Source organism: Suricata suricatta, chromosome X, assembly GCF_006229205.1.
Source record: "Suricata suricatta isolate VVHF042 chromosome X, meerkat_22Aug2017_6uvM2_HiC, whole genome shotgun sequence".
NCBI lineage: Eukaryota > Metazoa > Chordata > Mammalia > Carnivora > Herpestidae > Suricata > Suricata suricatta.
The window spans coordinates 103760343-103783613 of record NC_043717.1 but is presented as its reverse complement, the minus strand read 5'-3'; positions in this window follow the sequence as shown (position 1 = coordinate 103783613).

Here is a 23271-nt window from a genome sequence, read left to right as displayed (position 1 = left end):
TGTCCAACACAGTGGGGTGCCCCGAGTGGGGTCCCCACAACTGACAACCAGTGGGAGAACGTGCGGGGGAGTTGCAGGCGGAAGGACGAGCACGTGCGAAGTCTTGGACGTGCAACTGGGTCGGGAGCACTTGGGAGACCTCGAGGGGGGAAGCCCAGCACCCCTGTGGGGTCTGCAACCGGGGGGGGGGGGGGGAGGGGCGGAGTCACACCCGGGAAGGCATCTGACCAGCGGGACCTGCCTTCCTGGGAGGAAGGTTACAAGCCATGGAGAGCGGTTGAGACGAGAGAACCAGGGTCTGCCTTAGGATTTGAACTTTCCCGAAGTTGCTCTGGGGAGGTTGCTGGTGGGAGAGCGGCGACGAAAGTGGAGGCAGGGAGACCAATGCGGACACTGCCGCAGTAGAGACCAGGACCGGGGGCCAGACCAGAGTGAAGTGCAGATAGGGTCCCCCTGCATGAGAGGCTGTGAAGGAAAGCAGGGAGGAAAAGCCCACCGGACGTGTTTTTCTTTTTCCCCTGAACATCCGGAAGAATGGAGATGAAGAAATTGGGTAGAGGGAGCAGGCTGCAGGGGGAAAGTCAGAAGTTGCATTTTGGAACTGGTGATTCTGAGATGTTCCAGAAGTGTGTGCATGTATGCGGGGGCTGTATGTGGGGGTGTGGGGGGAAAAGAAAAAAGAGATGGACAAATGGATAAGCAAGTCTGCAGTTCCAGGAGGGGTCTACACTGGGGATGTCTAAAGGGGTTTTAGATCTGGACCAGGACATAGCCTCGGGAGTGGATTTAGGAGAGGGAAGCTTAAGGTGGTTATTTGAAATGGGCCGGAAGTGAGAGACCGAAGTGCCAGAGGGCAGGCACTGGGGTGGGGGTGGGGGCATCCCTGAGGCTGGGAGAACCCCACTGACTTGTGACTGTTACCTGAGGGAGGGGAAGCCAGGGGTAAGGGGTAGGGGGTAAAGAGCCAGGCAGGGATAGAGACAGAGCTGGGGGGAGGTGTATACTCACTGCCCTGTGGGCTCAGCAGGACCTTGTGTCCAATCCCTGTGAGCAAGGAAGAGCCCGCTAGGCCAGTGGAACAGCCTAGGCCTGACCAGGGCAAGGGTACATCAGCAACTCCAGCTCTTCGAGCCCGACAGGAGGGTTGGCAGGGCACCCGCATTCCAATTCCTCGGGCAGCTTCTCCTTCTCCTCGGCACCCAGACTGTGTTGGGGAAAGATCTAGCCTCCCACTGGCCTGCTTAGAACCCCCCCTTCTCCAGTTTGTTTATTTATTTAGGAAATGATGGCTTCTTTAAACATTTCTCTAAATAGAAACACAACTGAAACTTAAAACATACAGATTTAACTAGTTAACTTCACACAAATTCTTGCGAGTTGTTTGAAAAGTTCCAATACCTCTAAACATTTGATTAAAACCAAAAGTCTTAACTATCACATTCTCTTAAATGCTTAAACAGCAGGAAAGCCACCCACATTTTCCAAGGCTCATCCCCTCCTGTGTAGCAAGGCGTCCATCCTGTGGACGGTAAAAGCCGATACTCAGGAAGTGACATGTACTCAAGTGTTTGGTACCAACCATCGGCCTATAAGGTGGATACCAGCATTGTGCCCAATCTGACAGGTCAGGACAATAGGGCACAGAAAGGTGCAGTCCTGTAAGTTACACAGCTGGTACAAGGCAGCGCTGTAGTTGGAACCCGGGTGTCCCTTTGGCTGTAAACACACACGAAGCCCAGTCATTTCTCCAACAGCCATCCCATTTACTGTCATCCTAGCCCTGATGGCTGTCAGGACTTGGCTTGTTTTTTCCTTTATTGTCACGTGGTTCCATCAAGTCCCTCACACTTCATTGCAGGCTTGCCCCAGAGTCTCCTCTTCTGAGATACCTTCCTTGATTGCCCCATGGAAAGTGGCCCCCGGTCTCTTATCTCCTCACTCTTATTTTGTTGTTCTCTGGGATCCTGTTGATCATTTATTTAGTTCCTTGTGGATGATCCGTCTCTGACCCTGGAATGTAAGCTTTTCTGCCTTCTCTATGCCCAGGCCTAGAGCGTTGCTGGTTTGTGACAGGTGCTCAGTAAATGTGTGCACGATGCCACTCTGCATGGGCCCCCTGACCACGCTTCGGAAAGCCCCATCCTTGGAGACCATCTCTGACCTTGTCCCCTTCTATTCTCCCCTTGCTCCCAGCCGTCCGGCCATGCCAACCCGAATATGCCAGACTCTTTCCCACTTTCTCCCAGCCTTGGCCTTTGGAGTTGCCTCATATAGGGACACTGTTGCCAGATCTCTCCTTGGCTGCCCTTTCACATCCTTCCAGGCTCTGCTCAAATGTCACCTCTTTGATGAGGCCTTTCCTGGCAGTTCCAGCTAAAATAGCCCCTGTCCCTGCCTGCTCCCATCTTGGCATTTTTATGCAGGGAATTTGGCACAATTACAAAAGCAAAGACGCAGGGTAGGTTGAGCTTTTCCTGGTTGCTGACAGAGTAAATAGGAAAAAGAGTAGTAGCAGAACAGCCGTAAGTGTTGGCCTTCATGGAGCCCTTGCTATGCAGTGAAGGATAGTCATTATACCACCTCTTCACTCTCACCTCCTTACAATTTGATTCTATTCTTAGCCTTACTTCACAGAAGAGAAACTTGAGGCTCAGAGAGATCAAGTTACCAGCTTAAGGTCACACAGCTCTTAAATGGATGAAACTCAAACTCAGTATGCCAAGTGTCAGAGCCTCCACCCCTAACCATGACAATATGCACAATGGGCTGGGGGAGGGGGGCGGTTGGGGGTGACATGTAAAGTCAACTTCCCAGAAAGTGTTTAGGCTTAGGAGCCAGGAGGGCATAGGGAGCAGTTCAGGCAGAGGACACTGCATGGGCAATTCAGGGGTATGGGTTGTTAGAGGAATGAGAGGGCTGGTGTGGTTGCTGAGGGCCCCTTCCATCTGCTGAAATGCGTCCTGGGGGGCAAGACTGGGATCACTTGCTGGATGTTGGTCACACCCTCCTTGTAGTGATGAATGGGAAGGGGGTTTCTACACACCACTCTGAACCAGAGGGACCTGGGTTCAGATCTCCACTTATTAGGTATGAGACTCTGGTTGATTTGCTAGCTCTCCCTGAGCCTCAGGACACTGATGGTGACATGGAGGTGATGATCGTGTTGACCTCATGGGCCATGGGAAGATTCATAAAGTAGCAAAAGCATACCGAGTATAGACACGGGCCAGGCATTCCAGTGTCTGCCTTATAAACATCTTCTCTTGCATTCTGACAATGGCCTGGTGGAGCGCGAATGACTAGTAGTATCGAGGCAGAATTCACCATTCAGAGAAATAGTGACTTCCCAAGGTCACACAGCAGGCAAGTGTCATATTCGAACCTAGGAGTCTGGTTCTACTGCTGGGGTCGTTTCGGGACATTTCTCCACTTTACCAGGGTGTGGGAGGCACTCAGCGAGGACCAGGGAGTCTGCAGCTGTTGCTCTTACCATTACCAGTGTTAGGAATACTGTCATTATTTCCTCTGTTGATGCCCTTGAGTGGTTACTATCTCCTCCTCTCAGGACACAGAGGCTCATTACTGTCTTGTGTCATTGTCCACTGGCTTCACCCATAGCCGCCTTTTTACCATGACACAACTGCATTCCATACAAAGGCTGTATCCACATCCCCCTTGGGCCAGCACAGAGCTAGGCCCTCAGCTGGTGCAGAGGGACGTGGACCTTGTGTACCCCCAGATCTTTTCCAGCAACTGAATGTCAGACTAGTCCCTGCCTCTCTGACTTTCTGGGGATCAGTGATCCTTGAGGATGTGGCCATAATCTTCCCTTGGAGGGAAGAGTGAGACCAAAAGTCCCTGTGTGAGGAGGAAGTGATCTTGCAGACTTCGATGGCCTGCTTGCACTGGGTAGGTTTCCACTTACGGTGTCCCCTTAGGGAGCCTGCAGGCTCCTCCATTCTGCCCTTGCACTTCAGGCCTGGCTGGACCAGACAACATGGGGGCCTTCCCACTCTCGTCTCCAAAGCTCTTGCCTTGTTTGGGTCTCACGTTCCTCCTGGTCTCCCTGTGAGTCTAGCAGGGATTGGTGGGGCCAGATCAGGGTCCCCTTCAAAATGGGTTAAAACAAAGAAGGGCTTATTGGAAGGGAATGGGGTTATATTGCAGAAGCCAAGGGCAGAGTGCCCAGCTGGGCCCCGTGGCAGAAATCAAGAACTGAAAGGCGCCACCATACGCCTTGGCCTCAGTGTCTCGTCCTGGCTTCTCTGAGTTGGCTCATGCCACACTCAGCTAGCGGGCTCTTTCTGTTGCAGACGGATCCCCGAGGCCTCCAGATTCCATGCCTCTACTTTCCTCTGCGAAATTCGCATCCTTATTCTCAGTTGCTCTCTGCAGTAGGGCTTTCCAGGGTGTGCAGCCTGAAAGCAGGAAATGCCCCCTCCCCACGCCCGAGCCTATATTTCCGTCAGCTTCTCACCCCAGCGCCCATCACAGACTGGCCAGTCTGAGACCCTTCTCCCGGATTGCCACAACAAGGAAGCTTGCTGGCCCGGGAGTAAGGAGGCCCCCAGAACCCCATAGCTGGGCCCTTGGTGATGAGCTGTGCTCCAAGAAGAAAGGTGAGGCAGGTGCCCAGAAGGCATATGCCCTCCCTGTCATCTGCTATCCTCCAGAGGAAAATGCAGCCTCAGTTAAACTTTTAAAGCTCCGTTGTTCTCAGAGGCCTGAGGCCCAGACCCAGGCCCTCCAGTTACACGAGATGGCTGTGGATGTGTGCAGGTCACTCATCGAATGGCACTGGCAGCCTGAGAAAGCTCTTTTGTTTTCGCCCTTCTCCTGTGGGTCCTGGTAAAGAGAAGCAGCTACCATTCCAGGAGTGCCGACCCCGTGTCCTACCTGCGCTGGCCACTCTCCCTGCCCCACTCCTTTCAACGCCCCGGCCTCTCAGTCTTTGGCGATGAAGGGGCAGTTGGCCAATACAGTGAAACTCCGTTTAGAAGATCGCCCTTGACTTTAAGAGGATATCCACTCATGCCCAATCTGTACTTCGGGGAGCACTTTCCACTCTGGTCCCTCTGTCCCCTGCCACAGCCCGCCTTCCTGGATTTCCCTTTAAAGGTGTTGGAAATCCAAGGATCAGAAAAGAAAGAAACTGCAAACATAGGTTTCAGAAGCATCAAAACACAACAGGTAGAGAGGCTATTTTCATCTTCGTTTCCCCCCGAAGTAGTAATTTTGCTTCCCTGTCCATATCCTAATAGCCACCTTTTATGTCTAAGAGTCCCTTCAGGACACCAAGCAAAACCGGACAATGCAGAGCCTATCACTCCAGGGCCAACTGACTCAGGGAGCCTCTGAGGGGTCCAGAGTGGGGTGAGCCAGGGAGCAGTGAGGAAGGGCCTTCAGAAATTCAGGAAAGGTGCTTGAGACGCTGACCAATCCTCCAGAAGACTCTTTCTGGAAAATGACCCTTGAATGCCATGGTCTGGGGACAGATGATAGTATGAGCTCAAGGGTTTTAGGGCAGCAGTTGTCTCCAGTACATTCTGCCTATGAACAGGGTTCATTCTGACCAAGTAGAGACGCCACGCCTCATCCAGGGAAGAGTCCCTACAAGTGCAAGGTCTCGGGGAGAAGAGGGTAACAGGAATTTCCTCCTTGTTCAACCTCAGATTCCCTCTGGAAAGAAGCCCTGTGAATGCAACCAGTGCCATAAAGAGCTTCCCGACTGGGCCCACCTTGTTTGACACTCTCCATACTAGGAAGAAGCTCAACGATGGAAGCAAAGGTGGAAAGGCCTTGGAGTGAAAACCCAACGGGTGACGTGAACGCGGACACTGCTTTTGCCCAGCATAAAATCGTGCACACTAGAGAGGAAGCCTCTGGGCACAGAGCATGCGGGAAGCCTTCTGTGACAGCTGTTCCCCAACATATTACACAAGGAGGGACACTGAGAAGCCCTGTGAGACAGTGAGTGTGTAGCAGCCTTTATCCATGGGTCATGCCGCGTGTGGCACCGGCGCATTCACACTGGAGAGAAAGAAGCCCAGTGGATGCCAGGACGGATCCCTCATGCAGCCCTCCGCTGTCCACACCGGGGAAAAGCCGCACAGGCATCTCAAGTGTGAAAAGGCCATGGAGCACAGACCACAATCCGTGCAACGTCCGTGGATTCACACCGGGGATAAACCCTGTCGGTACAGAGAATGGAGGAAAGCCTTCACCCAGTGCTTACGGTTTCTGTTGCATAACAACTCAACCTGGAGAAAAACCGAGCGAGAGTAGAGAGTGCAGGAGAGCCGCAAGGAACCACGCTGGCGGGAAACGTTAGGAGCAAGTGGTATTAGAAAGCATCTGGCGGTGGCAGGTCCTCCTCGAGCAGCAGAGGGTCTGTGCGGGGGAGGGGAGGTGCAAGACATGTGCGAAGGCATCCTCCTAGTGAGCTCACCTTGACATCTGATTACTTGCACTACCGGAACTATGTTGGAACGTAACTACGTGGAAAGTCTCCTGGCTTGAGGAATCATCTGGCTTGGCATCTGAAAATTCACGCTGAAAGCAAATCCCCTTAAAGTACCACTGGCACAAGACAACTTTTGTGACGATCTCAGTGCTTACTTTTAAAGGGTTTTATTAGAAAATGACCCAGCCTAGGGGCACCTGAGTGGCTCAGTTGGTTAAGCATTCAACTTTGGCTCAGGTCATGATCTCGCAGTTTGTGGGTTCAAGCCCCACATCAGGCTCTGTGCTGATAGCTCAGAGCCTGGAGCCTGCTTCGGATTCTGTGTCTCCCTCTCTCTCTGTCCCTTCCATGCCTGCTCATGCTCTCTCTCTCTCAAAAATAAATAAACATTAAAAAAAAGAAAATGAAATGACCCAACCTACAACCTTTCTCTATATCTAAGAATTCATCCAGGGGAGAAACTTAGTGGTTCTTGCGAACTTGGGGAAAACCTTCATAGTCTGACCTTTGCAGTGGAAAGCTCTCTTTTAGAATATTAACCAATGACAAAAAGAGGAAGAGATGCAGACAATGAAGACACAGAAATGCATGCATGACTTCCTCCTGCCTTCACTTCCATGCCTTCAATGAGTTATCATTGGTTCTTTTGTTGAGAGGGTGTGCTATGCAAATAATGGCCCCCCAGAGATGTGTGTGTCTTAATCCCTGGAACCTGTGACTAGGTTATTGTACATGGCCAAGGAGGACCAAAGTCGCAGATGGAATTAAGGTTGACCATCAAATAGGGAGGTTGTCCTGGATGATCTAGGGCCCAGTATAACTACAAGGGACCTTAAAAATGGAAGTGGGAGCCAGAAGAGTCAATGTCAGAGTGATTTCATGTGGGAAAGACTCCACTGGCCATTGCTGACTCTGAAGATGGAGGAAGGAGAACATGAGCCATGAATGCAGCTTCTAGAAGCCAGAAAGGGCAAAAAAACAAGTTGTCCCTTATCGCCTTCAGAAAGGAACCCAGCCCTGCTGACACATAGATTTCAGCCCTGTAATATCCCTGTTGGACTTCTGCCCCCCAGAACTATATGATAATAAATTTGTATTGTTTTAAGTTGTGATAATTTGTTAGAGCAGCAACAGGAAACTAATACTGATGGTAGGGACTCGGGGTGGTTGGGAGGTGAAAGGGCCTTTTTCTCTTTGTCTTTGATAAATGGTCACTGGTATCCAGTGTCAGGTGTGGTACTTGCAAGCAGCTCTACAGTTATTGAATGACTTCGTTCTTCCAAAACGTTGTCTCTACCCTTGAGTAGCGTAAGTCTTTGTAAAAAAATATGAAGACTGACTTTGGAAATATTTAAAACTTACAAGAAAGCAGAATACTAAGTATAGTGTTTTATCAAGTTATCTTATGATAGTTATGGAGTTAAGGATCCATGTACAAATAGGCACATTGTGCAGCACCCCTGAAAGCTGTGGAGGGCTTTAATTAAGAAAACATCAACAGCAACTTTCTTTATGTGGTTTGGAATGCCCATCACTCACTTCCATCTGCTTCTGGTCCACTTGTTCGTTTATTCTTCATCTTCTATGTGGAATGGGGATGATTGTGTAGCTGTGTGGGTCTCCCCATTGACTTCTAATTCTTTCTCCTAACAAGTGTTTCTCTGCTTCCTCAATCCTCTGTGGAGGGGCTTCCCTATGCCCAGCCGGGCAGTTACTTAGAGGTGGCATTAGAACTAAAACAAAATACTACACACAGCCAAGGTCAACTTGTGATCAACTCAGAGAAAAAGCACAGAAAAAAAAATCCATTATTTGAGCTGTAAAAGACTGTGTCACTGTAAAGTGTCACTGTAAAGTGATTAGAAACTTTTTGTCATTTTTAAAAGTTTTCATTTTAATTCTGGTATAGTTAACATACAGTGTTGTAGTAGTTTCAGGTGTACAGTATAGTGATACATCACCCGGTGCATCGGGACAAGTGAACCCGTTTATCCCCATCATGTATTTCACCCATCCCCCTACCTACCTCCTCTCTGGTGCCCATCAGTGTGTTATCTATGGTTGGGTCTGTCTCTTGGTATGCCCGTCTCTTTTTTTTTCCTTTGCTCATTTGTTTTGCTTCTTAAATTCAATATGTGAGTGAAATCATTTGGTATTTGTCTTTCTCTGACTTATTTTGCTCAGCATTATGCTCTCTAGCTCTATCCTGGAATTGGCAAGATTTCATTCTTTTTTATGATATATATATATATATATATCACATCCTTTTATGATATATATATCTTACATCTTCTTTATCCATTCATCAGCTGATGGACACTTGGGCTGCCTCCATATCTTGGCTATTGTAAATAATGTTGCTATAAACATAGGGGTGCATGTATCCCTTTGAATTAGTGTTATTGTATCCTTTGGGTAAATACCCAGTAATGTGATCCTGGATCACAGGGTAGTTCTATTTTTGAGGACCCTGACTGCATCAGTTAGAATTCCCACCAGCAGTGCACTAGTGTTCCCTTTTTTCCACATCCTTGCCAAGAACTGTTGTTTCTTGTGTTGTTGATTTTGGCCATTCTGACAGGTATGAGGTGATGATAACTCACTGTAGTTTTGATCTGCATTTCCCTGATGAGTGATGATGAGCTTCCTTCCATGAGTCTGTTGGCCACCTGGAGGTGTTCTTAGAAGAAATGACTTGTTTATGTCTTCTGCCCATTTTTAATTGGGTTATTTGCTTTTGGGTGTTGAGTTTTATGAGCTCTTTAAAGTTTTGGATACTAACCCTTAATCAGATATGTCATTTGCAAATATCATCTCTTATTCCCTAAGTTGCCTTTTCATTTTAATAATGTTTCCTTTGCCATGCAGAAGCTTTTTATTTTGATGTCGTTCCAATAGTTTCTTTTTGCCTTTGTTTCCCTTGCATCAGGAGACATATCTAGAAAGATGTTGTTATGGCCAATGTCAGAGAAGTTACTGTCTGTATTCTCTTCTAGGATTTTTATGGCTTCAGGTCTCATATTTAGGGGTTTGATCCATTTTGAATTTGTTTTTGCATACATTGTAAGAAAGTGGTCCAGTTCCATTCTTTTGCATCTTATCCAGTTTTCCTAACACCATCTGTTGAAGAGCCTTTTTCCCATTGCATATTCTTTCCTGGTTTATCAAAGATTAATTGACCATATAATTGTGGGTTTATTTCTGGATTTTCTACTCTGTTCCATGGGTCTATGCGTCTATTTTTGTGCCAATACCATGTTTTGATGACCAGCTTTGTAATAGAACTTAAAGTCTAGAATTGTGATGCCTCTAGTTTTGCTTTTTTGTTGTTTTTCAAGGTTGCTTTGGCTATTCAGGGTCTTTTGTGGTTCCATCCAGATTTTAGGGTTGTTTGTTGTAGTTCTGTGAAAAATGCTGTTGGTATTTGGTAGAAATTGAATTAAGTGTGCAGATTGCTTTAGGTAATGTAGACATTTTAACAATATTTGTTCTTCCAATCCATGAGCATGGAATGGAATGTCTTTCCATTTCTTTGTGTCCAGGTGACCAGAATGTTAACAGGTGAACTGGAATAAATACAGGCAGGTATGTGTGGGGTTCACAGTTTCCACCATGGGCTAATTCTGTTGCTGCCCTCACCGGTCAGTGTGTTTTGAAAAACAAGTCATTTCTTCTAAGAACACCTTTTTCTGATTAACTTGAGATTAATTTTTAGACCCTATGAGATACATTACCTCGGGTTAACAAATCTAGAGTATATAAAGGCATAAAAATAGCCATGTCCTCACGTTGAGTCCTCTTCAGAACTGGTTCAAGGATTACATACCAGTTTGACTACATTTACCAGGGCAGACCCATGCCATTATTGTGGACTGTATCCACCTATCCTTTTATCTGTACTTGTACGATTTTGTAAGGACTAGGTGCAGAGTTTTCTCTCTGTGGAAGAGCAGCGCCTCTTTAGGCCCCTGCCCCTGGCCGTCTTCCCCAGGAGCACTGTGGTGCTGTGGCCAGGCTTGTCGCAGACTGCCTGGGGTGTGCGAGACACTTCGTTCTCAGCAGGGAGTCCTTTCCCAGGGGGAGCCTTGTCCAGAGCTCCCTGGGGCCTCGCAGCTCTCAGCTCAGGGGAGGCTGGGGAGGAAGAATCTTCCAGGCTACAGGAGACCTCTGCTCCACCCTCCCTGCTATATCCTCTTCTCGAAAATGAAATAAAATGAAACAGAACACCCACAGCCTCACGCAGGAGGCAAGACAACCTCTCCGGAAGTGACAGCGGGAGGAGCAGTCAGTAAGGAGGCGGCTCTGGCATAGGGAGCTGGGCAGTGAGCTGCCGGGGAGGAGCCTGCCCATCAAGAACACCTCACTAGGTGAGACGCAGACACGTCCTCTGAAAGCAGGGACACACTGAGAGCATCGGTGGGGGAGCCGCTGGATTTGAGCTGCCCATATGCAACCAGAGGGAGCCCACAGAGTCACGCACAGAGGTGTAATGGATTCAGGAGTCACGGATGTAAGAAACGAGCCAACTTGCCTTCTTCCTGAGGCCTCTTCAGCAGGTCTATCATTCCCTCCAGTGGTGCTTTGCTGATCCCAGACTCTGATCCAAGGCCTCTGAGCAGCCAGCCTGGCTCAGGCCTGGAACATTCCTGAGTCTGGGCTTACTTCAGGAGGGTACGGCCCCTGGACTCGGCTTTCGGAGGCTCAGTCATTTAAGCATCTGACTCTTGACTTCAGCTCAGGTCATGATCTCACAGTTCATGGGATCCAGCTCTGTGGTGTGGACTCTGCCGACAGTATGGAGCCTGCTTGGGATTCTCTCTCTCCCTCTCTCTCTCTCTCTCTCTCTCTCTCTCTCTCTCTCTCTCTGCCCCTCCCCCACTTGTGCCTTCTCTTTCCCTCTCAAAATAAATTTAAAAAAAATTTTAAAAAGCGTTTGCATTTCATATTGGTGCCTGTGGGTGTTAGCTTCATAGGAAGCTCTTCCCTGTGAAGATGAGAGATGGTCGTTCACATTGGTTCCCAGGCTGTGGCGGCCCCCTTTCTTGCTCTCCTTCATACCACAGCTAATATTCAGCAGGGAGATCGTGTTGTTCATTAATTCTTGGCCTTACTGTGCCAACTGAGAACTGTGCTCGTGTCGCCCAGTTTACAAACCCTTCCTAGTCTCTGTTTCCAGTTTCTCAAGTCAACATTCATCCCTGGAAACACTCAAGTGTATTTTACTTAATGTTTTCTTTCTTCTTATACCAGGTGTTTCCTAAGAGCCCAGGGGCTGCTGGCCAAGGTCATATCTGGCTTGTCAACTCTGCACTCAACTGTGACAAAAGACTTTGGTTGAAAATTGTTGTAATGTCATCCTTGAGATTTTTCTCTGACTTTCTTATTTGCTCTCCCATGGAAACTGCATCTTCTGACATTTTCAGTCTCCATTTAATCCCCTCCTCATTAAAAAAATACCCAGCATCCCTTGTAGCTCACAAAACCCTTGTAGTGTATCCTAGAAGGCTATAACTCCAGCTACCACTTCTGCAGTCATTACTGACATCTTGCTCAAATTTTCTTCTTCATGGGAGGCCTGAACTCCTGGCTCATGGTCTCTCATTCCTCACCTATTCCTCTTACCACCCGCCATGACTTATACATCCCTGACAGGTGATCCAACCAAAGCCCCATAACCCCAGTTCCTCACCCTCTGTACTTCTAATGATCTCTTCTCCCATTCCACTGCAGCTAAGGCCTCTGTGCTTCCACTGTGGACATGGCCTTCATGACATGTTGTCATTATGAACCTCCAAAACATGCCTCCTCTCATTATTCCCACTTAGTTGTCCATACTCTGAGCTTTGTGCTTTCACACTTGCAGATATTTTACACTCTAAATGTCTAATCCACTGACACCATTATATCCTCAATCTCAAGTGACTTCCTTCCCTGTGTAGAAATCCTAGATTGCATGTTTTATTATTATTGCAAATCGCTTGAAAACATGATCGAAACAGCATTGTCCTAAATGGTAGACACATGTCATTCCTGAGCAACTGAAATGAGGCCAGTATTACTGAAGGATTTAATTTTTAATTTTTTTGACAAATAAAAGTTATATATATTTAAAGTGTACAACGTGATGATATGTGTACACATTGTAAGAGACTATTACAATGAAGTTAATGAACACAGCCATCGCAAAACACAGTTGCCTTTTATTGTGGTATGGTGAGAACATTTAGCATCTACTCTTTTAGGAAATTTCAAGTATACAATACAATATAAATTAAATATAGTCACTATACTATACATCAGATTCCCAGAACTTCTTCTTCTTATAGCTAAAAGTTTGTTCTATTTGACAAATATCTCAGCATTTTCCTTGACCCTTAGCCCCTGGTAAATACTCTTCTACTCTCTGATTCTATAGTTTCTACTTTTTAAATTTCAACATACAACTGAGATCATATAGTATTTGTCTTTTTCTGTCTCACTTATTTCACTTAGCATGATGTCCTCCAGGTTTATACATAATTTCCTTCCTTTTTTTATGGCTGAGAAACATTTGTTTGTGAGCCTGTGTGTGTGTATCACATTTTCTTTATCTATTCATCTGTTGTTTCTATATCTTGGCTATTGTGATTGTGAATAACGCTGCAATGAACATGGATGTACAGATATTTCCTCGAGATCCTGTACCAATTTATATTTCCATCAGTAGTGTACAAGGAGTTCTGTTTTGTCCACATCCTCGCCAACACCTTTTCTCTTATGTCTTTTTCATAGGAGCCATTATAATAGGTATTAAGAGATTTCTCATGGTGGTTTTGATTTCCATTTCCTTGAGGATTAGTGATGTTGAGCACCTTTTTCATGTACTGGTTGGCCATTTGTAGGTCTTTGAAAAAAATGTCTATTCAGGTCCTTTGTCCATTTTTAATCAAGTTATTTGTGTTTTTATTTTTTGGGTTTTTTTGCTACTGAGTTGTATGATTTTCTTATATATTTTGGATATGAAACCCTTATTGGATATATGGTTTGCAGATATATTCTCCATTCTGTATGTTGCCTTTTCATTTTGTTCAATGTTTCCTTTGCTGTGCAGAAACCTTGTGGTTTGATGTAGTCCCATTTTGTTTATTTTTGCTTTCATTGTCTGTACTTTGGTGTCAAATCCCCCCCAAATTGCCTTTTCTCTATGACCCCCCTCCCACACAGGAGTTTTAAATTTCAAGTCTTATATTTAAGTTTTTAATCCATTTCAGTTTCTGTGAATGGTTGAGGGAAGAATCTAATATCATTTTTTTCATGTGGTTATCCAGTTTTCCCAACACCATCTATTGAAGAGCCAATTGTTTCTCTATTGTCATAGAGTAGTTGACCACATATGTTTGGGTTTATTTTCAATCTCTCTATTCTGCTCTGTTGGTTTATGTGTCTGTTTTCATGTCAGTACCATACTGTTTTGATTATTATAGTTTTGTTATATCTGGAAGTTTTGAAATCAGGAAGGATGAGGTCTCCAGCATTGTCTTCCTTCTTAAGATTGCTTTGCCTACTCCAGTCTCTTGTGGGTCCATATGTATTTTAGGATTATTTTTTCTATTTCTGTAAAAAATACCATTGGAATTTTATAGGGGTTACACTGGATCTGCAGATCACTTTGGGTAATATGAACATTTTAATAATGTTAATTTCTCCAACCATCAAAATCCTAGAGGAAGACAGGCAGCAACCTCTATGACCTTGGCCACAGCAATTTCTTGCTAGGTGCAACTCTGGAGGGAAGATAAACAGAAGCAAAAATGATCTATTGGGATTTCATCAAGATAAAAAGCTTCAGCACAGTGAAAGAAACAATCAACAAAACTTAAAGGCAGCCCATGGAATGGGAGAAGATATTTGCAAATGACATATCAGATAAAGGGTTAGTATCCAAAATCTATGAAGAACTTATCAAACTCGACACTCAAAAACCAAATAATCCAGTTAAGGAATGGGCAGACAATATGAATACACATTTTTCCAAAGAAGACATCCAGATGGCTAACAGGCACATGAAAAGATGTTCAACTTCACTCATCATCAGGGAAACACAAATCAAAATCACAATGAGATATGACCCCACACCACTCAGAATGTCTAAAATCAACAATACAAGAAAAAAAGATGTTGGTTAAGATGCAGAGAAAGGGAACCCTCTTACAGTGTTGGTGGGCACGCAAACTGGTGTAGCCACTCTGGAAAACATGGAAGTTCATCAAAAAGTTAAAAATAGAACTACCGTATGACCCAGCAATTGCATTACTAGGTATTTACCCAAAGGATGCAAAAATACAGATTGAAAGCGTTACATTCACTCCGATGTTTATAGCAGCATTATCAACAATAGCTAAAATATGGAAAGAGCCCAAATGTCCATCAGTTGATGAATGGATAAAGAAGATGTGGTGTGTGTGTGTGTGTATATATATATATATATATATATATATATATATAGACCACTAAATTCTACTTCTGAAACCAATGCTACACTTTATGTTAACTAATTAGAATCTAAATAAAAATTTGGAAAAAAAGTTAATTCATCCAGTCCACAAACACAGATATCCTACATATACATACATATATACATACATACATACATACATACATACATATACACTCACACACATACACACACACAGTGGAATATTAGCCATAAAAAATAATGAAATCTTGCCACTTGCAACAGTGTGGAGGGATCTAGAGTGTATTATGCTAAGTAAAATGAGTCAGTCAGAAAGACAATATATGATTTCACTCATATGTGGAATTTAATAAACAAAACAGATGAACATATGAGACAGAAAAAAGAAGAGAGAGGGAAGCAAATCATAAGACTCAACAATAGAGAACAAACCTGAGGGTTGATGGAGGGGAGGGGAGTGGGGAATGAACTAGATGGATGATGGGCATTAAGGAGGGCACTTGTGATGAGCACAGGGGGTTATATGGTATAAGAGCACTGGATGTTATATGGACCACTAAATTCTACTTCTGAAACCAATGTTACACTTTATGTTAACTAATTCGAATCTAAATAAAAATTTGGGAAAAAAAAGTTAATTCATCCAGTCCACAAACACAGATATCCTTCTTCAGTGTCTTTTATCAGCATCTTGTAGTTTTCAGTGTATAGACCTTTAACCTCAGTTAAATTTATTCTTATGGATTTTATTCTTTTTCTTGCTATCATAAAGGGGATTATATTCTTTATTTCTTTTTTATAGAATTCACTGTTGGTGTATAGAAACACAAGTGATATTTTTACATTGATTTTATGTCTTGCACATTTACTGAATTCATTTATTCTAAGAGTTTCTCTGTAGAGTCTTCGAGGTTTACTATATATAAGAGCAGATCATCTTCTTCCAGAGACAATTTAACTTGTTCCTTTCCAATTTGAATCCCTTTTATTTCTTTTGCTTATAAAAAGTCCATATTTAGGTTATACTCTATGATAGATAGGAGTGCCTTGGTAATGACTTCAAGCTCTAAGCAATTAGTTTCTTCCCAGGCAAAAAATAAAGTGAATGAGAGAATCAAGTATAGTATAGATACTCAGATGAAAAACTGGGAGCCTGGACTCTGATTAACTACCAATCTGTTGCTAAAGCAAGAAATTTTACAGTTTTGCCCCTCTTTCCCTAGTTACTGAATAAATGGGTAAAATATATTATATAAATTTGGTGTACATTCAAACTCCATTTTACTGAATTTATCCAAATACTTCTTTATTAAAATTGCTCATTAATAAATACTATTGACCTAATAGGTTATGATCTAAAGCAAGATTTAAAGAACCCATATACCTAAGGTCAATTTCATGTTTTACTTCCTAATCCTTCCCTTTTTAAAGTTTATTTTTCTATTTATTGTGTGTGTGTGTGTGTGTGTGTGTGTGTGTGTGTGTGTGAGAGAGAGAGAGAGAGAGAACCAATGGGGGAAGGGCGGGGGGTGGCAGAAGATCCAATGCAAGCTCCATGCTGACAGCACAGAGACTGATATGGGATTTGAACCCACAAATCATGAGATCATGACCTGAGCCAAAACCAAGAGTTGGACGCTTAACCGACGGAGCCTCTCAGGTTCTGCCTTGCTAATCCTTCTTATCAACCAGTATTTAATATAATCCCTGTCTTTCCTGAATACAACATTTCTTTTAACTCTACCTTTTACATTAAAATAGTGTAAACTTTTTACAAGAATCATTTCAGTTCTGACATATTTGGCTAATTTTCTGCGAAAAGCTTTTGTAGTTCAAAAATAGACATCAAGAGGTCCTAAGAACTGGTCCTGCTGAGGAATGCTACACTTGGGAAATTGTTATTTCATTTACGTAGACTCTTAGTAAACAGGAGGCAGGGTGTGTGTGTATGTGGGAGAGAGAGAGTTGTTAGTTGCTGGTACCTAGTGAACGGGCAGGCATGACTTGTGTTCCATCCTCAGAATCCTTGGGGAAGAATCTGGAATTTATACAGAGCCTCTCTGAGATCAGAGCAAGACTGTTACATTAGTGGAATATTCCCTATGTAGGAGCAGAATCATTGCCTCCAGCACATCCCCAACCCTCTCAGAGATACTTCTTGGCCTCCTTTTTCTCAATTATATGACTGTTCTCTGTTGCTCCCTGGGCAGGAGGACTCTTCTCTCTATTTATAAAGACCTCAGTTCCTCAAACAATCAGTAACAAGATGCTGACTTCCCAAAGTTCAAAATTAGTTAGCTGAATAGTAAGCATACCTGATTCTTTGTTTCAAATTGTGGAGAGAGAAGAAAATATTCATTAGTACTATGCCTCTATACCCAACTCTGTGATCATCCTTTTACATTCAAGAGGACATTTCCCAGCTGCCTGATTGCATCTCTTAACCTTAACTCTTTGTCTGTTGAAGGTACAGCTTTGATGGTTCAAATATACATTGAACAGTCCCTTAGCGACCACAGAACTCACCGGGTTAGGTACCTAACTGCAGTGTGGTAGAGCATGTCTCCTGAAAAAGAAAAGCTTTGAATTACACAATCTAAACTTACTGGAAGCTAAATCAAAATCTGCCACATTTAATTGGTGTAAGAAGGTGTTTCAAACAGATGGAATGTAGTGTCACTACAGCCTCCAGTAAGCTTAAAGTGGAAAATTCCTCCTTCTTTTCTTCACCTAAACTAAACCAGATTTGCTGTTCAATGGCTCTCCACTCTCCTTGAACTCGCCTTACTTGTTTCAGCACTGCTAGGAAAGTGCGCACGACAGGCACTCCGACACTTAAGAATTCATTATGAATGCGAGTAGAATCTGAAAGTCAACAGTGCTCTGAAATTTAAGGGAAAAGCACAATTCCTCTAGCTTTTTGAGGATTTCCCCTTACAATTTGTAAGACTGAGAAGTTATTCATGTGGAAACTCAGTAAAGATATCTATATAATTGGCATTCTACTCCCAGTATGGCTTTGGTTGTCTTTTGTGTTCTGGAACACTGAATTGGAAAATCACAAAAGGTGGCTACTAAACTTTAATGTGCAGCGGTGCCGTGTTTTTGTGCAAAATGCAGATTCTCAGGGGGCATGTCTATTTCAGTAGGTCTGGCCTAGGGTGTCCAGGAATAAGCCTTTCAAAACAAGCATCCCAGGTGACTTGGTACAAGTCATACTTAGACTAAAACATGAGGGACACTGACATAGACTTCTTCATGAAGTTTGAAGAAGTGAGCCCATGCCAATAGACCCCATCCTGTGACAAACACAGGAATGCTGGATAAGATTTAACAAAAATTGTTTCATATGTAGCTAAGTTTAAAAGAAGGGGAAGTACCCTTATGCCAGAAAGGGAAACATAAAAGCCAGAGAACTTTTAAGTACTTTCCATCAAATTTTTTTAGATTCTCACAACAATTCTTCAAGGGACAACCAGTATGAAGATACACGCTAGAGTCAACAGCCATGATGAAACTGAGATGCAGAGATACAAGATAACTTAGGCTTATACCACAAATTCCATAGTTATAATTGAAACCAGGAAAGGAAGCTAGCTACAAATTCAATACTTCAAACCAGTCTACAATGTCAGGTAATAAGAAGCAGTAAGGTATGCATTGTTTAGAAAGAAAGTAAGAAAGTTATCTGTAGATGATATGATTGTCCACATGGAAAATATGCAAACATCTGCAAAATAAATTTCAGGAAGATTTTGTCAGCAATTTAACACACTACATCAAGGCACCAAAAATGTTTCTATATAACTGCCATGGCCAGCTAAATAAGATAATGATTTAAAAATTCACGGCAGCAAGCAAAATTATGGGTGTGTGATAATTAATTTTATGTCTCACTTTGAGCCACAAGGTGCCCAGACATTTGGCCAAACATTATTCTGGGTGTGTCTCTGAGGGTGTTCACTGGTGAGAATAACATTTGACTTGGTAGATGGAGTCAAGCAACTTACCTTCCATAATGTGGTTGGGCCTCATCCAATCACTTGAGGAACATAACAGAACAAAAAGGCCCAGTAAAAGGGAACTCCTCCTACCTATTCAGCTGGGACACGGGTCTTCATTGGTCCTCAGGCTCAGACTGAAACACCAGCTTTTCTTGGGTCTCTAGCCCTCCTAGATTTGTGAATGGAATTTACACCATTGATTCTCTTTGTTCTCAGCCCTTTGGACTCAGACAGGAAACTACACATCAACTCTCCTATGTCTCCAGCTTACTGACTGCAGATCTTGGGACTCCTTGGCTTCCATAACTGTCTCAGCCAATTCTTTACAATGAATCTCTCTCTCTTTCTCTAAATGGATATATACACACATATATACACGCATCCTGTTGGATCTGTTTCTCTGGAGAACCCTTGATTAATACAGGAGCACCTGGATGGCTCAGTCAGTTAAATCATTTGACTTTGCCTTGTTTCATGACCTCACAGTTTGTGAGTCCCAGCCCTGCATCGGGCTCTCTGCTATCAGCGAAGGAGCCTGCTTCAGATCCTCTGCCCCCCACTTTCTCTCTGCCCCTCCCTTTCTCATGTTTCCTCTCTCTCAAAAATAAATAAATATTTTTTTTAAAAAATTCAGGGTGTTCAGGAATTACTAGATAATGTACAAGGCCTGCTCATGTATAGGAAAAAATTACATTGCTCACTTTGCAAGGCTGAACTAACTGATAAGTTCCACTTGCAGGCTCAAGCCCATTTCATCTTCTGTTTGAATCCTGAATAAAGAGGGAAGTATATGTACACCCTCTCTCTTGCCCTCTCTTGCCCCCATATACTAGGGCAGTGCTTCTCAAAGTATAGCATGTGGGCCAGCAGCATATAGATCAGGATCATTTGAGAACCTATTAGAAATACTTGACCTCAGATTTATTAAGTTATATAACTGGAGTTAGACATCCCAAATCTTTTTATTAATATATTAAAATGCTGAGCGTCTGACTTTGCCTTAGATCATGATCTCATGGTTCGTGGGTTTGAGCCCCATGCATGGCTCTCTGCTGACAGCTCAGAGCTTGAAGCCTATATATATATACACAATGGAGTACTACACGGCGATGAGAAAGAATGAAATCTGGCCATTTGTAGCAAAGTGGATTGACCTCGAGGGTGTCATTCTAAACGAAATAAGTCAGGCGGAGAAAGACAGATATCATATGTTTGCACTCATAGGTCTAACAGGAGAAACCTAACAGAGGACCAGGGGGAGGGGAAGGGGGAAAGAGAGTTGGGGAGAGAGACGGACACAAATCATGAGAGACTATTGAATACTGAAAATGAACCATGGACTGAGGGGGGAGAGGGAGGGAGAGAAGGGGGTGATGGTCATGGTGGGGGACACTTGTGGGGAGAAGCACTGGCTATTATATGGAATCCAATTTGAAAATAAACTAATAAAAACAAAAAAAAGTTGTGGTATATATATACAATGGAGTACTATATGGCCATGAGAAAGAATGAAATCTGGCCATTTGTAGGAAAGTGGATGGACCTCGAGGGTGTCATGCTAAGCGAAATAAGTCAGGCAGAGAAGGACAGATACCATATGTTTGCACTCATAGGTCTAACAGGAGAACAGGAGAAACCTAATGGAGGACCAGGGGGAGGGGAAGAGGGAAAGAGAGTTGAGGAGAGAGAGGGACGCAAAACCTGAGAGAGAGGGTGCCTGGGTGGCTCAGTTGGTTAAGCGTCCACCTTCAGCTCAGGTCATGATCTCAGGGTTCGTGGGTTAGAGCCACGTATTGGGCTCTGTGCTGACAGCTAGCTCAGAGCCTGGACCCTGCTTCAAATTCTGTATCTCCCTCTCTCTCTGACCTTCCTCTGCTTGCGCTCTCTCTGTCTCTCTCAAAAAAAAGTTATATTCACTAAATAAACCAATAAATAAATAGAACATACTATTTAAAAAAAAACCTGAGAGACTATTGAATACTGAAAATGAACCGAGAGTTGAAGGAGGAGGGAGGTGGTGGTGATGGAGGAGGGCACTTCTGGGGAAGAGCACTGCGTGTTGTATGGAAACCAATGTGACAATAAACTATTTAAAAAAGAAGAAGAAGAAGAACAGTCATTGTATCCAGACCACCCAACCTTGATGAATAAATGCCCAGGCGGATCTTAACTCCATTTTCTTCTACATCTGTGTATGTTTCAGTTTAGGCATATATTCTAAAACCAATGCCCTTTCCCATTTTCCTAGGCTTAATTCCTCTTTTTTCTGATGGAAGTTGGAGTTCCTAATTTCACAAACAGGGATGGAAGAAGGGAGGTCTGACATCTGCTTCTCCCTTCATTCTGTGTTTTCGTTTTGGTTTGGTTTTGTGTCTAACCTCCCCTCTCCTGAATCTTTTCCTGGCTCCAACAGTTTGACACTCCAAATATGGATTAGCCAGTTTGCTCATTGTCTTAAACTGTGTCCATTGATTCTTTCATGTCCTCAGGTGTTTACAGTGAAGGACACCCACATGGTGCTTGCAAAAGCAGCCTCTTGAAAGGAGTCTCTTGGAAAATGGAAGTTTATTTCTTCATACCATCTTACACAATATGATATTCTAAAAAACCCATTTTCAGAAAAGTCTTGCTGTTCTCACAAAAGGAAAAACCGTGGCCCATACAAATAAAACATGCAGCCTCTCGTTTAGTCTTCCTTTTTAGTTGTCTAGTCTCTAATAGCTTTCCCATATGTGAAATTATTTTTAATGTTCAATGTATTAGTAAAATGGCTCAGTACTAACCGCTTGAGTATTTTTGGATAGGAGAAGTAAGGTTAAATCTCCCAAATTGCATTTACAGTGAAAAATGCTTCGTGCCAGTGAGTCAGATCTTGATAAACGAGGCACGATGTTCATTAGTTTAATGTTTTCCCCCTATTGTGATAGAAATACATAATGACACAGCCTAAGTAATGTGGAATTATTCAGCAATGTATGAAAAATTTCAATAAGCACTGCCTACCAGTTACAGCTTTTATGCTCATCTTCAGAATTCTTCAGTAGAAAATTGCTTAGAGGATTTTGGAAAACTGGCTACCTTTTCTATTGCAATCTTAGCTAAAAATCATTATCCCTTATTTATTTGTCTCAGTTTTTCTCAAAAGAGTCAAATTAATACAATGAATCTTAGCTTTTGTGAGTCTTTAGGATAAAGGATATAAGGAGTCATAGGAGGCTAAGATAGCTTATTGTGGTGACTATCTCACCATGTATACAGATATCAAATCATCACATTATATACCTTATATATATATAAGTTTTGTCAATCGCACCTCAACACATCTGGGTAAAAAGAGGCTAAGATAATAGTGTTACTAGATAGTAATGCCTAAAATCTATAATTAATGTGGCTGGCATTTTAGTATCAGGGAATATATCTTAGAAGAATAAAAGCAATGTCAGGAGGTCATCTGTCCAATCATCTTGGCATTAGGCAGGACTTATACCTAAACCCTCTAAAATTGCACGGTGGAATGTAAAGAATGACAGCTTAAATATCAGGAGACCTTTGTTCTACTTCAGGCCATGCCTTATATTTTCTAGATCTCAGTCTCTTCATTTACAAAATTAAGTGGTTGGACTCCTCTAGCTATTCAACAGTAACAAAGTACCTTTTAAATAAACTTGCCTTCAGTGCAAGAGGATTGCCATTTCTCCCCATCCTCATCAGCATCTGTAGTTTCCTGATTTGTTCATTTTAACCACTCTGACTAGTGTGAATGGTATCTCAGTATGGCTTTGATTTGTATTTCCTCGATAATAAGTGACCATGAGCATCCTTTCATGTGTCTGTTGGCCATATGGATGCCTTCTTTGTAAAACAGGTCTATTCATGTCATCTGCCCATTTCTTCACTGCATTATTTGTTTTTTGGGTGTTGAGTTTAGTGAGTTCTTTATATATAATTTTGGATACTAACCCTTTATCCGATATGTCATTTGCAAATAACTTTTCCAATTCTGTCCATTGCCTTTTAGTTTTGTTGATTGTTTCCTTTACAGTGCAGAAGCTTTTTATTTTGATGAGGACCCAATAGTTAATTTTTTAAAATTCCCTTGCCTTTGCAGATGTATCGAGTAAGAAATTGCGGTGACAGGAGGGAGAAAAAAACAGATACAAACAGAGAGGGAGGCAAACCACGAGAGACTCTTAAATACAGAAAACAAACTGAAGGTTGATGGGGATGGGGGTGGGGGAGAGGGGGAAATGGGTGACGGGCATTGAGAGCATTTGTTGGGATGAGCACTGGGTGTTGTATGTAAGCCAGTTTGACAATAAATTATATTTAAAAAAATAAATAACTAAACT